The following is a 12,079-nucleotide window of genomic DNA, read 5'->3' on the forward strand; positions in this document are numbered from 1 at the left end:
GGGTTTCCAACCTTGGTAACTTTAAGCCTGGAGGACTTCAACTCCCAGAATGCCCCAGCCAGCTTTGCTGGCTGGGGAATTCTGGGAGTTGAAGTCCGCCAGGCTTAAAGTTGCCAAGGTTGGAGACCCCTGATCTAGATCATGGTTGTCCCAAAGATGCTTTTTCAAGAGGCAACTGGGCTTTCTGGTTTTTCTTTGAAGGCGTTTTGCTTCTCATCCAAGAAGCTGTTTCCGCTCTGACTGGAGCCTTCCAAATTCTTCCATTCCCCCACCATCCAAAAACCAGAAACTCCAGTTTCCTCTTGAAAAAGAGGGCTGTGAAAATATTTACAGACCCCTCACATCCTGGACATAAACTATTTCAATTCCTACCCTCAAAACGACACTATAGGGCACTGCACACCAGAACAATTAGACACAAGGAAGTTTTTTCCTGAACGCCATCACTCTGCTTAACAATTAATTCCCACAACGCTGTCAAACAATTTACTAAAACTGTATTACTATTCTTCTTCTCTTCCTTCCTAGTATCTATCTCTTCCCACTTATGACTATAACCATGTGATTGTATCTTTCAATTTATATTGTTTTTGTTTCATAGTACAATTTGATAGCTTATTAGTATTATTAGTGTTGCATCTTTTATTCTTGATGAATGTATTTTATTCTGCTTATGTACACTGAGAGCGTATGCACCAAAGACAAATTCCTTGTGTGTCCAATCACACTTGGCCAATAAAGAATTCTATTCTATTCTATTCTATTCTATTCTATTCTTTAAAAAAACACCCATTGGGACTCTGAAGCTTTTCTTACAGGGAAGAAAGGCTACCAGATTGAATGAGACCCCCAGAGGCCCTCTAGTGGCCAGTTTCAACAGAAACCTAGACCCATCTCCTCCCCTGTGTTTCTCCATCTTGGTAACTTTGAGCCGTGTGGACTTCAACTCCCAGAATTCCTTTTCTTTCTCACGTATTCACAATTCCTTCTTAGGTTTTTTTTGTTTCTTTTGTAATATTTATATCGCTTTGATTTTGCTAAAAAAAACTTCAGTAAAATTATATGTATTGCATATTTTGTATACATTTATGCAAGGAATTGGTATGTTGCAAAATACCAACTTGGATTTCAACTCCAAGAATGGCTGGCTGGGAATTCTGGGAATTGAAGCCTACACATCTTAAAATGGCCAAGGTTGAAAAACATTGTTTTTCCCCCCAACATCTAGCTATGTAGGGCAGATAATCTAGGGCAGGGGCCTCCAAACTTGGCAACTTTTAGATTTGTGGACTTCAACTTCCAGAATTCCCCAGCCAGTATTGGGAATTCTGGGAGTTGAAATCCACAAATCCCTGGTTAGAAGAAGATTTGGGATGAGGGGCAAAGGCTTATTATTCATTCATTCATTCATTCATTCATTTGTATAGCCATCCATCTCAGCCAAGTGACTCTGGGTGGCTTACAATTCTTAAGCATCACAAACTTAGATCTGGGATCCATCTGTTTTCTCACATGCTGTCAAGAAGATTTCCCCTTTTAATCCTTTTGCCTTTATGGTCCAAACTTTATTTTCCAAATTTCCAAGCTTTCAAAACTAAACTCTTAAAGTCTTTTAAAATTCCTATAGATTCTCAGTCATCCAGGTCATAGTTGTCCCAAAGGTGCTTTTTTTCAAGAGGCAACTGGACTTTTTGATTTTTTCCCCTGAAGACGTTTCTCTTCATCCAAGAAACTTCCTCAGCTCTGACTGGATCCTTCCAAATCCTTCCATCCCCACCATCCAGTCACAGCTGAAGAAGCTCCTTGGATGAGAAGCAAAACATCTTCAAAGAAAAACCGGAAAGTTCAGTTGCCTCTTGAAGAAAAAAAAGAACCTTTGGGGCATCTTTTAAAGGGCCTTTTCTAAGGGGGTAGGTGGGTGGCTGTGTTTCTCAGCTAGAGTTGCATGCCAGAGTGTTGATCTGTTTGGGATCTCAGAATTTGGAGGGGAAAATGATAGTAGATCCCCTACAGAGCAGGAGAATTTCAAAGCACATTTGCCAAAATCCCCCCCCCAAATTCCAAAATGCATAAGCATTTATGTTTGTGTGTGTGTGTGTGTGTGTGTGTGTGTTGTATTCATTCATTTCCCCTCGTTCCTGCAGGCTGCCTCTTCTATCCCACCTTTTATTCATGTGTCACTGATTAAGACGGCAGCCGCTAAATATAGCTCATTCTAAGCCACTGAATACTTGATCTGCACAGACTGGAGGGGGAAGGGAAGCCACTGCCAACAGAAATCCGGGTCTCGCCTCTTGGTGAATGGGTCAAAGAGAATCAAAATGCAGCCATACCTATAGGTTGATTGCAAGGTGTGGTCAAGGAGTGCAGATGACCGGTGCCATATTGCAATCAAAGCTGCACCCAGTTTTCTTTTAAGTGCGACACGTTTTTTTCTAAGCATATCATGCAGACACCTCTTCTTGGTTGCCAGGAGAGGGCTAAATCTGTTTTGTGATCCAGCAAGGGCTAAGCTTCTTAAGGCACCCTTGTTCGGGATGTAGGAAGTTAGCATCGACCCCTCTCCTAGGAAATGGAGATATTTTAGGAAATATTAAAATTAGAACTGCAGAAAAAATAATTGCAACCAACCTGCTTTCCATTGAGGACCTGTACAACTCAAAAAGAGGGCTGTGAAAATACTTATAGATCCCTCACATCCTGGACATAAATTGTTTCAACTCCTACCCTAAAAATGACACTACAGAGCACTGCACATCAGAACAACTAGACACAAGAACAATTTTTCCCCGAATGCCAGCACTCTGCTAAACAACACTGTCAAACTATTTACTAAGGCTGCACTACTATTAATCTTCTCATCGTTTCCATCACCCATTTCCTTCCATTTATGACTGTATGACTGTAACTTTGTTGCCTGTATCCTTACGATTTATATTGATATTGATTGTTTCCTGATTGCTTATTTGTACCCTATGACTATCATTAAGTGTAGTACCCTTTGATTCTTGATGAATGTATCTCTTCTTTTATGTACACTGAGAGCATATGCACCAAAGACAAATTCCTTGTGTGTCCAATCATACTTGGCCAATAAAGAATTCTATTCTGTTCTATTCTATTCTATTCTATTCTATTCTATTCTATTCTATTCTATTCTATTCTATTCTATTCTATTCTGGCAGAATATTTCCCCTAAAAGGGAGGCAGAAAGTCAGAGAGTCAACCAAGCTTGGGACTCAGGACAGCCTACAGAGTTGCCCCTGCATGGCCACATGGGAATCTGACAACCAATCAGAATACAAGCTCAAATTCCACTGTACCTCAGATTGCCGGTTGTGAATCCCTCTTTGTGAGATGGGGTCATAGATGTCAGACGGGCTTGCTGGTCGCGTACCTGGCTCCTTGCTGCGTGACAGCTGCCCTGCCCGAGTTCCTGGAGGTGCTTGCTGGGGTGGCGGTTGAGACCCCCAGACTCTTAGTCATGGGGGACTTTAACTTGCCATCTTCCGGCTCGTCATCGACAGCAGCTCGGGAGTTCACGGCTTCCATGACGGCCTTGGACTGACTCAAGTAGTCGATGGCCCTACTCACACTGGGGGTGGTACACTGGACTTGATTTTTATCTCTGGTCAGTGGTTGAGAGATCTGGACTTGAAGGAAATAGTCATTGAACCTTTGTCATGGTCAGATCACTCTCTCCTTCGCCTGGACTTTCTGACCGCCACTCAACACCGCAGGGAGACGGAGCCAATGTGTTAGTTCCGTCCCAGGCGCCTGATGGACCCGGAGAGGTTCCGGACGGAGCTTGGGCCACTTCCTGAGGGTCTGGCTCACGGCACGGCTGAGGAACTTGTTGCGGCCTGGGAACGGGCCGCGGCGGGGGCCTTAGACCGTGTCGTGCCTTTGCGGCCTCTGACCCGGCGCAGGTCCCAACCGGCTCCTTGGTTCTCCGAGGAGCTGAGGGGGATGAAGTGCCGGAGAAGACGCCTAGAGAGTTCCTGGAGGTCTAGCCGTTCAGAGGCTGATCGGACACTAGTAAAGTCCTATAATAGGGCTTACCTAGTGGCATTGAGGGAAGCGAGGCATTGCTACGCCTCCTCCCTCATTGCGTCGGCAGATAACCGCCCAGCCGCCCTGTTTCGGGTGACTCGTTCCCTCCTTCACCAGGGGGAGCGGGATGACCCGTTGCAGGGACGTGCTGAGGAGTTTAACGGTTATCTATACGATAAAATCGTTCAGCTTCGGGACGGTTTGGACCAAAATTGCGGTGACTCAGGTGAGACGTCTGAGGATGGTCTTGGTGACATTGTTTGGGATGAGTTTGACCCTGTGGCTCCCGAGGACATGGACAGGTTGTTGGGTAGGTTGAATGCCACCACGTGTTTACTGGACCCGTGCCCCTCCTGGCTGGTGCTGGCCACTCAGGAGGTGACACGAGGCTGGCTCCAGGCGATTACGAGTGCTTCTTTGGTGGAGGGTGTCTTTCCGGCCGCCTTGAAAGAGGCGGTGGTGAGGCCCCTCCTCAAGAAGCCTTCCCTGGACCCGGCTGTTTTAAGTAATTATCGTCCGGTCTCCAACCTTCGCTTGGCGAAGGTTGTAGAAATATGGTGGCAAATCAGTTTCCCTTACACCTGGATGAAACTCTATCTAGACCCGTTCCAGTCCGGTTTCCGGCCCGGTTACAGCACGGAGACGGCTTTGGTCGCGTTGGTGGATGATCTCTGGAGGGCCAGGGATAGGGGTTGTTCCTCTGCCCTGGTCCTATTAGACCTCTCAGCGGCTTTCGATACCATCGACCATGGTATCCTGCTGCGCCGGTTGGAGGGATTGGGAGTGGGAGGCACCGTTTATCGGTGGTTCTCCTCCTATCTCTCTGATCGGTGGCAGACGGGGTTGACAGGGGCAGAGGTCGGCTCGAGGCGCCTCACTTGTGGGGGGCCGCGGGGGTCGATTCTCTCGCCCCTACGGTTCAACATCTATATGAAGCCGCTGGGTGAGATCATCAGTGGCTTCGGTGTGAGGTACCAGCTGTACGCGGATGACACTCAGCTGTACTTTTCACACGGGCCACCCCAACGAAGCTATCAAGTGCTGTCCCGGTGTCTGGAAGCCGACGGGTCTGGATGGGGAGAAACAGGCTCAAGCTCAATCCCTCCAAGACAGAGTGGCTGTGGATGCCGGCATCCCGGTACAGTCAGCTGAGTCCACGGCTGACTGTTGGAGGCGAGTCATTGGCCCCGATGGAGAGGGTGCGCAACTTGGGGGTCCTCCTGGATGAACGGCTGTCTCTGGAAGATCATTTGATGGCCGTCTCCAGGAGAGCGTTCTACCAGGTTCGCCTGGTGCGCCAGTTGCGCCCCTTTCTAGACCGGGATGCCCTATGCACGGTCACTCACGCCCTCGTGACGTCTCGCCTGGATTACTGCAATGCTCTCTACATGGGGCTCCCCTTGAAGGGCATCCGGAGGCTGCAGTTAGTCCAGAATGCGGCTGCTGGTGATAGAGGGAGCCCCTCGTGGCTCCCGTATGACACCTATCCTGCGCAGACTGCACTGGCTACCTGTGGCCTTCCGGGTGCGCTTCAAGGTCTTGGTAACCACCTTTAAAGCGCTCCATGGCATAGGGCTGGGTTATTTACGGGACCGCCTACTGCTACCGAATACCTCTCACCGACCCGTGCGCTCTCACAGAGAGGGACTCCTCAGGGTGCCGTCAGCGAGGCAGTGTCGTCTGGCGACGCCCAGGGGAAGGGCCTTCTCTGTGGGGGCTCCCACCCTCTGGAACGAACTACCCCCAGGACTTCGTCAACTTCCGGACCTCCGAACCTTCCGTCGCGAGCTTAAAACACACTTATTCATCTGCGCAGGACTGGATTAGATTTTAAATTTATTGGTTTTAAATGGGTTTTATTATTTATACTGTTTTTAAATATTCGGCCTTGTAGAATAAGTTTTTTAATTGTTATTTTAATCTGTATTTATATGTTTTTATTTGCCTGTGAACCGCCCTGAGTCCTCCGGGAGATAGGGCGGTATATAAATATGATTAATAAATAAATAAATAAAATTCAAAAGCCCAGAGAGGGCATAAAACCGGGGCAATCTCAGCCTCTCCTTTTTCCCCAGGATCTCAAACCATGTGGTCCTGTCCACCATTAAAAACCATCTTTCCAAGCAGTCTCCATGTTTCCAGTGTCTTTCTTGTCTTAGAACTGAACCCAGATGGACATTTCTTCCAACAATTGGGAATCTATGATCTCACAACTTCAGCAGGAGCTTACTTGTGGCTTTTATTACATAGAGTTTGACTCATGCCAGATCCTTCTTGTATTATGATGATTATCATTGGTATTAATTTGCATACCACTTAATTCTCAACAATTGTGTGGGCAGTTGTCTTGTCCTCACCTAAGATGAAGAGAACATCCCTGTTGGCAAGAAAGAGGAAAAGAATAAAGTGACAGGTTTATTCAAGGGAGGGCATGAAAAATAGAAGCTGCTAGTCCAGTTCACTCTTATTTCCCTGCTGTTACACATGGCAATTGTGATGTTCTCCGTAGACCAGAGTCTCCACTTTTCAGACTGACAGTCATATTTGGAATTTAGAAACTTGCTGTGGAATTCCCAAATTGGATTTTGAAGGACTTTAAATGACTGCCCTATAGGTTGCAACAGATGTAAAAAACAGGGGTGGGCTTCAAAAATTTTAGCAAGAGTTGTCTGCCTGGTTGCTGGATGGGCGTGGCCATGGTGGGTGTGGCCTAGTTGGCCTCCTGCACCACGGTGGGGGGGGGCGCTTTTGCCTTCCCTGGGCTCCGGAGGCTTTCCTTGAGCCTCCGGGAGGGTTAAAACGGCCGCCTCAGGCTCCAGGGGCTGTTTTCCCGAACTTCTGGTAGGCCCATTTTTTGCCCTCTCTGAGCCTCTGCGTACACCCTGCACTTACCTGCATCCAAAACGGGCCGCGTGGGGACTCCTGGGAGGGGCAGGGCGGGGCCAGCCAGCAGTGGGATTTGGGAGTTCTCCGAACTGCACAGAATCTTAGCTAGAGGTTCTCCCGAGCCCCTGTGAATCCCCAGTAGCCCACCTCTGGTAAAAAATAAATGTACCCAACAGCATGCTTTGTCCTTCCAAACAGAGTACTGAACCACCACCAGTTCTTATATGTATTAAGTTTTTATTACATTTTACCTTAGCAAAGGAAATTTTAAGTACAAGTTTAAAAACTTAGAAAAAAAAACTTTTTGGGAGTAAACAGCAAACGGTGTATTGGTTGATTAAAGTGGACTAAGGGTCCACATGGATTTGAAATAAGACTTTGAAATTAATTAAAATAATCTTTCCCATTGGTCATTTGCTATTGTTTGGATTCTTTAGGGGGGGGAATAGGATACGATAGGACCCTGAAGTTTGGACATTGGAGGGAACTAAGAGAAGATTACAATTAAAGGAGGAGACACTTAAAGTTGACTCGTTAACATAGAATGGAACAAATGACTTTAGAATTGGACATTTTGAAATTTTTTTGAAGAACAATGGACTCAAAAGATAATTTTAAGAATGTCTGTTGTCATAGATAATCTGCAAATGATGTTACAAAAAAGGGACAAAGGTCTACTGGTTAAGACTGAAATTGATTTGAATGCAGATTTAAAAATAATAAGCTACAAGAATAATATGGAAAAAGATGATATGCTGGACATTCAAATTAAACTGGTTGACGTTTTAATAGTTAAAAGGGATATAAAAATAACAAACCAGAAGTGTGCTTTTGATAATTTTTATATGGATACACAAAAGAGATTTGCTAAAAGTTAATATAATATAATATAACAACAGAGTTGGAAGGGACCTTGGAGGCCTTCTAGTCCAACCCCCTGCCCAGGCAGGAAACCCTACACTATCTCAGTCAGATGGTTATCCAACATTTTCTTAAAAATTTCCAGTGTTGGAGCATTCACAACTTCTGCAGGCAAGTCGTTCCACTTATTAATTGTTCTAACTGTCAGGAAATTTCTCCTTAGTTCTAAGTTGCTTCTTTCCTTGATCAGTTTCCACCCATTGCTTCTTGTTCTACCCTCAGGTGCTTTGGAGAACAGCCCGACTCCCTTTTCTTTGTGGCAACCCCTGAGATATTGGAACACTGCTATCATGTCTCCCCTAGTCCTTCTTTTTATTAAACTAGTCATACCGAGTTCCTGCAACCGTTCTTCATATGTTTTAGCCCCCAGTCCCCTAATCATCTTTGTTGCTCTTCTTTGCACTCTTTCTAGAGTCTCAACATCTTTTTTACATCGTGGCGACCAAAACTGGATGCAATATTCCAAGTGTGGCCTTACCAAGGCATTATAAAGTGGCACTAACACTTCACGTGATCTTGATTCTATCCCTCTGTTTATGCAGCCCAGAACTGTGTTGGCTTTTTTAGCAGCTGCTGCACACTGCTGGCTCATATCTAAATGGTTATCCACTAGGACTCCAAGATCCCTCTCATAGGTACTACTATTGAGCAAGGTACCACATATACGGTACCTGTGCATTTTGGTTTTTTTGCCTAAATGTAGAAGTTTTGAAGGATTTTCTGAGAAGGGACAAGGAAAACATGAGAAGAAACCAGTTTTTTGGACATTATTTCAAGGGATTAAAATTAAAATGGTTAAAAGTACAACCAAGGAAAAGGAATATAAACTTGATTTATTTGATCAAGATTAAAATAAATATGTAGTTAATTCTTCCAACTTTTAATTGATTTCTGTTGGCCAGGAATGAATGACAAGGTTTTTAAGATTTTGTTTATAGTTAAGAGATGAGAAATGGGAAGAAGAGATCATTTGTTATATTTTAAGATAAGTTACGAAACTTGTTTATATTTGTAATGTAAGAGGAAGCCATTTCTTTATATCTGTCTTTTTCTTTCTTTCCTTTTTCCTTGTCTGTGCTTTATCGGTGTTCTTTTTATTAGTTGTATTATAAGTTCCAGTCTTATAATCCCCAAACCCATATAGACAAAATGAACATCCAATGCATGTGGAGGACACCAAGTTGAAATTAGAACTTTATTTAGAACAGTGTTTTTTCAATCTCAGCAACTTTAAGATAAGTGGTCTTTAATTCCCAGAATTCCCCCAGGCAAGAATTCTGGGAGTTGAAGTCCACACAGCTTAAAGTTGCTAAGATTGAGAAGTCCTGCTTTAGAAGATTTGGAAATAAAAACAAGCTAGATGAAAAAGATGTTAGAGGTGCTCTTGGCATCTGTGATAATGTATCAGCTAACGTCCTTTGGCAGCTAAGAATATGTAGGATTCCAGATAAGATTATTTTACAAATAACATTTGAACACCAGTGGGATGGTGAACAATTGGGTTGGGTGCTGAAATTAATTACCAATTTTCAATGCACAAAAAAATTGAAGCAGAGTTCAGTCAACATTGGCTTTATCTTTAGCCTGGAGATATTATACTTGATTGGATCCTGTGGTCTAACTGCATAGTAATGGACAGTTTGAATGCCATTGTGCGGAGGAATTCTTGTGGAAAAGTGGTTGCATCTTTTGCATGGCTTAAAGCACATAATGGGTGCATTCATCCAGTTCATTTTTTAAGTCATCATTTGGCATCATCAGACATTCATGAGTGTTGTGGAAAAAAACATTTTATATTATAAGGGATTATAGAAATAATGTAGACAAATGATAAGCTTAGAGAAGGAATTTGGTATATTTTTTTATTCATATCAGTACAAAAGAAAGTAAAAAGTCATTCTTTTTCTATTGTTCTTACTTTTTCTTTTCTTTTTGCCCCTTTATCTTTCTTTCTTGATCTTTTTTTCAAAATCTTTTTTTTTCTTGCCTATTTATTTTTTAAACTTGTGTTTTTGGAAATCAATAAAGTTATACCCAAAAACCCTGTTATGACAGTTTTGATAAGGGAGAAGTCAGATATGGAAATATTTTTCTCTAACCTTTTGTTCCTTTTAAAACAGTCATGGAAATGGATTGATTATCTACAAAACAGATATCAGATTAAGAAATATCAGATTGCCTTTGAATAATTAGGAAGTTATTTTATGTAATGGGGAGGGGGTTGGGAGATGAAAAGCTTTGGATGAGGTTAATTGGATTGGAAGGGAAAATTTTATTCTATGTTTGGTTTATATATAACAATACCTTGTGATTGATCCGGGAAGCCGAAGGGAGGGGAAGGGGTTTTCTGGGAGGAGGGGAAAAAGGAAATGTTTTGTTTTTTTAAAACTTTTTCAATTAAAAAAAAACAGTCATGGAAAAAAGGAACAAAACACAAGATACATACATTATAAAATTCTATAAAAGGATTTTTAAAAGTAAAAAAAACAACAGAAAAAATAAGTGTGTTGTTACGACAATAAAGTTATAATCATATATATAGTTATCAAAAAAAAAATTATTTAAGTATGTGTGTCAACCCTGAAGCTGGCCTGGCTGAAGCCATCTTGGAGCTTCAGTGTTGCCATACTGGAGCTGAGTGACAGGAAGGGGGGATTAGAGATAGCTGGACTTGTGTAATCAAAATAAAATACTTTCTCAAGACTTTCGCCTGGGAACCAAAGATGTTCTCACACCTGGCCGAGAGAAGGAGGAATGATGTCACCAGACCAGTGGATGGTGCAGTGATTGGACCATGTAACTGATTGTTTGGGGTTGAGGGAAAAACTTTTACTTTTAAGTAGGTGAAAACCAAGGGGGACTTCAGATATGTGCCAATATGATACTTCCAATTTATTTATTTATTTTTATTTATTTATTTATTTATTTTTTTATTTATTATTCGAATTTATATACCGCCCTATCTCCCAAAGGACTCAGGGCGGTTCACAGGCATATAAAACATCAATATACAAATTAAAATAATCCTTAAAAAACTTATTCTAGCGCCCGAATTATTAAAAATAGAAATATAAATATAAAATATAAATATTAAAATCAATTTAAAACCCCTCTAAATTTAAAATCTAAGCCAGTCCTGCACAGATGAATAAATGTGTCTTGAGCTCGCGACGGAAGGTTCGAAGGTCAGGAAGTTGACGGAGTCCTGGGGGGAGTTCGTTCCAGAGGGTGGGAGCCCCCACAGAAGGCCCCTCCTGGGCGCCGCCAAACGACACTGCCTAGCTGGCGGCACCCTGAGGAGTCCCTCTCTGTGAGAGCGCACGGGTCGGTGAGAGGTATCTGGTCGCAGTAGGCGGTCCCGTAGATAACCCGGCCCTATGCCATGGGCGCTTTAAAGGTGGTCACCAAAACCTTGAAGCGCACCGGAAGGCCACAGGTAGCCAGTGCAGCCTGCGCAGGATGGGTGTTATCACGGGTGCCACGAGGGCTCCCTCTATCACCAGCGCAGCCGCATTCTGAACTAACTGCAGCCTCGGATGCCCTTCAAGGAAGCCCCATGTAGAGGCGTTGCAGTAATCCAGGCGAGGCGTCACAAGGCGTGGTGACTGTGCATAGGGCCTCCCGGTCCAGAAAGGGGCGCAACTGGCGCACCAGGCGAACCTGGTAGAACGCTCTCCTGGAGACGGCCGTCAAATGATCTTCTAGAGACAGCCGTTCATCCAGGAGGACGCCTAAGTTGCGCACCCTCTCCATCGGGGCCAATGACTCGCCACCGATGGTCAGCCGCGGATTTAGCTGACTGTACCGGGATGCCGGCATCCACAGCCACTCTGTCTTGGAGGGATTGAGCTTGAGCCTGTTTCTCCCCATCCAGACCCGTACGGCCTCCAGGCACCGGGACAGCACTTCGATAGCTTCGTTGGGGTGGTCCGGTGTGGACAAGTACAGCTGGGTGTCATCCGCGTACAGCTGGTACCTCACACCGAACCCACTGATGATCTCACCCAGCGGCTTCATGTAGATGTTGAACAGAAGGGGCGAGAGGATCGATCCCTGCGGCACCCCACAAGTGAGGCGCCTCGGGGCCGACCTTATTCCTTGAGGAATTCACCTGCATTGGAGTTTTTGCTTGCAGTGGATTTATTACTTGGAACCCCGACAACATGTGTGTGTATACACAGCCGTGGTGGTGCAGTGGTTAGAATGCTGTATTGCAGGC

This window comes from Ahaetulla prasina, chromosome 2 (assembly GCF_028640845.1).
Source record: "Ahaetulla prasina isolate Xishuangbanna chromosome 2, ASM2864084v1, whole genome shotgun sequence".
NCBI lineage: Eukaryota > Metazoa > Chordata > Lepidosauria > Squamata > Colubridae > Ahaetulla > Ahaetulla prasina.